The following is a 6064-nucleotide window of genomic DNA, read 5'->3' on the forward strand; positions in this document are numbered from 1 at the left end:
TAAGTCCATTAAACCATGAAGTAGATCCCTTGTCGTGATGAATTTGGATAAGAGCGTTACACGGAATTTCTTAGTCTCATTATTTAAACATTTTATTTATGATAAAGAAATTTCAACCTCGAATTATTATTTTTTAAATTGTGCCTTGTGCCATTGATGTTTCACTAAGAGTGTTTTCTAGCTATTTTAGCACGGTTTATGAACAATATCTTTGTCAATTCAAGTGACTTTAAACAAACCAGAGGAAGTTTCTTTCTGGTACCAAACAGAATGGACTCAGATTTGCCTTGATTGATAGACAGTTTATTGTCTATAAACCATTCATATGACCTAATATTTTCAGATAGAGTCTTAGAGATAAGCTGTGCGTCAGTACCACTGGCAATGAAGGAAGTGCCATCGGCGTATAATAAAACTTTGCAATTACACTCAATGATACATCATTTATAACAAAGGGAAAAGTGCAGGTCCAAGGATGCTACATTGGGAGACTATACAATTTATGGCCATCGAATTGGAAAGAATAACATTTATACTTATTACCTGTTTCCTATTGCTGAGATATGATTCGAACCATGATACTGTGTTAGTATTACCAACAATTTGTTTCAATTTTTTTACGTAGAATTATGGTTAATAATCTAATCTAATCTAATCATATTTATTTATATAGCGCATTTCTTTGCAGATACGAAGCGCTTCTGTCCCTGGTCATTGGATCCACATGCTAAGTGTTGCTGCTGTATTCAGCGCAGGAGCAAGCAACCCACCAGGTACCCATTTATACTCCTGGGTGGAGAGAAGCAATGCAGATAAAGTGCCTTGCTCAAGGACACAAGCGAAATGCACAGAGAGGGATTGAAACCCCGACCACCTCGAGGTTGGGAAACCGAACCTTTCACGCTGCGCCAAACCGCTTCCACCAAGCGAATAGAATAAAATATTGTCTTTACGTCTATTGGGACCATGCCTGTTAAGTTAACTTTACTTGATTCAGTTTTTATTGTGTCTTGTATGTAAATGAGACACGTTTCAGTCAAGTATTTACCCGAAATCCTGATTGATAATCATTTAATATTATTTTCTCTAAGGTATGTTTGTAATTTCAAGTTGGAAAAGGACTCGATTACCTTGGATATATTAGGTAAAACACTGACTGGCTGGTAATTTCCCACATCGTTTCTGTTATTCTTTTATAGAGCGGTTTAACCCTTGCATGTTTTCATTCGTCAGAAAACACCCCATCGTAATTGAAGTGTGGATAAAATGCGTCAACATGATTTTCAGTACACTTGCAGACATCCTTCAGAAATGTTTGCTGGGACAGAATCATTTTTATGTTCATATACTTTGTTTTTAAAAAAGCTAGATTTAGCTTTTCTGATATCTTTGATAAGTTTATTTTAAAGAGCAGTGAATTTCTTATACAATTCTTTTCTATCTTTTTCTATCATTTGGGTCTTTTGTTATATGCGTACAGGTATTTATCTCTTAAATGAATTTTTTCCGGTCATCCAAAGGTTCTTTTGCGATTCTATTCTGATTTGTTTCGTAGGGCAATACTATCTAGGATATTAGCAAAAGTATATTTAACATTTTCCCAACATTTGTTTACATTATTAGAATTAAGAATATGGCTCTAGTTGGTAGCATTGAGTTTCGATAGTAGTAGTGTATTTTTTTACTGTAGGTTTCTATTGATCTCATTTTAATAGTATTATGTGTTTACCAAACTTTGTTAATTTTATTTTTCTAGTACAGTAAATAACAACATAATCACTCATACCCATATTTAATGTCCCTGATTGTACTCTTCGATCAGGAAAATTAATCAGAATATGATTGAGTAAAGAGGGGGTGTTTAATGAAAAACGAGTCGCATCTCTTATGAGTTGAGTAAAAACATAAATGCTTAGTATTGCAAAGGAGATTATCAACCAACACAGCCTCGTAATTTCGCATACATCGTTTCTACAAATAAAAGCAATAATCCTCTTTCACATAAGAGTATACTCCTCCACCCTGCAACCACAACATCTTAAAGAATTACAAATGTCTTAAGATTCTTGTGTACATTTCAAATTGGTCTTGTTTTTACATGCAATGCAAACCGCTATTTTACTTCTTTTGTTGAAACCTTTGTAGCATTTTGGATATTTACGCAGTTGGGTCCTGGGTTTAATGATACATCACCGGAAGTTATAATCAGCAAACTCAGAGTGATGTGGTATTCCAAGTTTTCTACCTTGGTTATCGGGTATTGTGAAGCGCTTGAACCATACAGTAACCACAGGTGTGACTTCAAACTGAGGTTGTCTTCTTGTATATGCGATTGAATACATCAGTCGTCGTTTAGTCGTGGAGCTATAATCGGAGAGTTCATTCCGAGAATAGGGGTTGAGATGGGCATATTCTTATTATGATGCATAAGAGGTAAGACAGTGTAATTCAAATCATGTTGAGTGATATTAAACAAAAGAATATAATTCTAAGCTCAATATTTAAATGAAACAGGTGACAATGTTCACTCAGGTATTTGATGGCAGTTACGGTAAAAATATACGTTGTAAGTAACTCAAATACAGTACTGGGAAAATAAATTTTCCGACACCAGCAGAAAAACTCTTTGTGTCAAGGGGCGTAGGTACACCCCAATTGGTGTCACTCGGTCGGCGTAATAATTTCAACCTATTGCATTTCCTCGTGTGGAATCATAACTGGACCCATTTTCTCGTTGCGGATTGTAATTACCTCGCTCCGTGCACCAATAACTCCTTGGAAATTCTTTTTCACATCTGCTCAAATACCAAAGCTACATACTCGACTTGCACCTCCATGCCCAAGAAGGCGCGTGGCGTACATATGACGAGTCCTTTAGGATGCTACGTCAGTCCATGGGTCTACCGTGGAATAAATGGGTTGATGACCTCAAATGGAAAGCTACCACATCCAAATCAACACAAAAGACAAATAATTTTCGTTTTCGTCGCCTCCGCTTCTGCTTCGATTTCAACAACGGCGTCCCATGTACATCATCCCCATGCCCCTACAGTCATGTGTGTCAACTCTGCCGGGCTCCCCACCCAAAGCTATGATGCTTCAAACGACCCCGTAGCACGGTTCCCACCCAAGGCAATAGTAACAACAAATCCACATCCAAGAACATTAGTGTCAACAACTCAAACAAAGGAGCCACTCCCTACACCCGTTAACTCATACCGAATACTTAGAGGGCTACAATCCACAACGGCGAACTGATCTTGTCAAACATTTTCGATTCTGATTCAACCTCAGGCTGCACTTTACGCCCACCTCCAGGAGTATCTCTGAACCATAAAAGCACCTGATAATACCCCGGGGTAATCCCCAAGTATATTGCAAAGGGCCTAGAAAGGGGCCGCATTGCTGGTCCATTTCCTACACCTCCATTCGACAGTTTTGTTGTTTCTCCTCAAGGGTCATTCCCAAGTCCTCCCCGGGTGAATTTAGAGTAATTCATGATCTGTCCTTCCCAAGGGGTAGCTCTGTCAACGAGGGAATACCAAGCGAACTTTCACAGGTTTTTTTACGATTCAATTGATACCATTATTTTGCTAGTTCACAAAATGCGGTTCAGGTAGCCTTATGGCTAAAACTGACATTCAAGACGCTTTTCGCATCATCCCCAATAATCCACAAGACTATCCTGTCTTGGGAATTCAATGGGACAGTTTATTTTTTTACGACTGTTGTTTGCCGATGGGAGCTAGCAGCTCTTGTCAGATCTTTGAAAAGTTTAGTGCTGCACTTCAGTGGATTATGGGAAATAAATTTGGGTTTTGGGCAATGTCTCACTTACTAGACGATTTCTGTTTCATCGGCCCTAAAGACTCCTCTAGTTGCGCTGATATGCTAGCACGTTTTATGTTTTTATGCAAAGATATCAACATTCCCATTAAATTAGAGAAAACGGTTTCACCGAGAACTAAAATTACAATCTACGGAATCGACATCGATCCAGTTGCCATGCAATGTCGTTTGCCCTTCGAGAAATTACAAAAAATTAGAAACAAACGAATATGGGCGAAAGATCGCCAGACCATGACGCTTGGAGAACTACATTCTTTAATAGGTCTCCTCAATTTTGCCTGTGCGGTGGTACTCCCAGGTCGCGCCTTCCTCCGCCGGCTTATAAACCTAACCTGCAATATTTCAAACCCTTTTCACCACATTAATCTGAATCGAGAGGCCCACGGCGACATTCATATGTGGTTCAAATTTCTTACATCTTTTAATGGGATATCTGTCTTCCTCAACAACAACTGGCTGATATCCGACCAGATTGGGCTGTTTACTTATGCTTCCATAGGCGTAGATCCCGGGGGGGGGATGGAGGGGATATATCCCCCCCCCCCAATATTTGACAAGGGGGGGATGGTCCATTGAATCATCCCCCCCAATATTTTGATTATGTATGGGATAAAATGGAGCTTTACACACTTCAAAAGACTGTCACAGAAATAATTTGCACTGTCTTATGCCTGTCTCTTATACACATCTAGATGTGTATAAGAGACAGCGCTTACAAAGATGAAAATTAGCATAGTGTATTAATGTTGATAACAAAATTATTTTATCTGGTACCAATCTAAGCTCTTCTTTCCTTAGATGTTAGATGTGCTTGCAAAGAGAGCCACATTTCACACTGAAGGGTGTGTACGACATCAGTTATGTTATATCAATTCCAAGAATGTTTAAGGTTGTATCGGTTGATGAGGAATTTATTGATTAGGCCTATAACAGCAAATTGCATCAATTTATTTTGCAAAAACAAGGTTTCCAGCTTCAGAGGGGGGCACATCTCCTGTCCGCACAAGGGCACATATTGGCGCTAACACCAGGCGCGTAACAGGGGTCTTGGGTCAGAGTGGGTATATTTTTTTTTTATTTTTTATTTCAACCATCTTTAAATAGGGTAACCCTTCTACAACGACAATAATAATAATAATAATAATAATAATAATAATAATAATAAAAATAATAAATAATAACAACAACAACAACAACAACAACATACAATCCTCATTTCCCGGTTAGTAATTTACCATACCCACCCCACCCCACTCCCCATATAGAAAACAATACGACATAGGGCTTATCTTATTTATAATATAGGCCACACACGTGTGTTTGAAACTAAATATAAGCATTTTCATCATGGTTGTATTTATTACAAACACATTCTTTCACCATCTATACACATTGAGGCCCTTCTTTTAGGTTAAAATGATCTATCTTAAATTTGTCTTTCTTGAGTTTGGGACTATTATAATGTGTTTAAATAACTTAAAAGGGTAAAACTAAAAAAAGCCCTAAAAAATGCGCGCCAAGCGCGCAAAATATTTTTGTGTTTTTAATTCTAATTTCGTCAGAATTGATGAAAACTATCTAAAATGTGCAATTTATAGAGGAAATTGGCCACCGTAACAAAAAATGCATCCTACCGTAACAAGAAATGCGCGCAAAGAATTTGAGAATTTTAGGCACTTTCTGAGGATGCATTTGTCAAGGAGTGGAGAAAGATTTTCAAAGATGGATATTTTCCCCTTGTTCCCCGGTGTTTTGAATTCTAATTTCGTTGGAATTGATCAAAACTCCCTAAAATGTGCAATTTTTTAGAGGAAATTGGGCCATGTTAACAAGAAATGCGCGCGAAATTTGAGGTTTTTAGGCACTTTCAGGGGATGAAAGGGCATTTATAAAGGGGGGGTGGGGGGAAGATTTTTCAAAGATAGATATTTTCTCCTTGTCCCCCAGTGGTTACGCCATCGGGCAGCATAGATCAAAGGAGTTATGACAGTTTTTGAAGTAGAGAAGGGGTTGCATGGGTGTTGTGAGTCTGGTCATTATGATAGCTTCCTTTTTATTCTTGTCTTTATTTTTCTCTTCTCTTTTTCTTTCCTTTTCTTTTCCTCTTTTTTCTCTTTCCCTCCCTCTCCCCTCGTTCTTTTCTCTTATTACCCATTCCGGTACGATGACTCGGTCGGCCCGGTAAAAACCGTCAGGGGAGGGGCAGTTTTCCCTC

Source organism: Anneissia japonica, unplaced genomic scaffold, assembly GCF_011630105.1.
Source record: "Anneissia japonica isolate Jap-2015-1 unplaced genomic scaffold, ASM1163010v1 scaffold8338_len52547_cov99, whole genome shotgun sequence".
Taxonomy (NCBI): Eukaryota; Metazoa; Echinodermata; class Crinoidea; order Comatulida; family Comatulidae; genus Anneissia; species Anneissia japonica.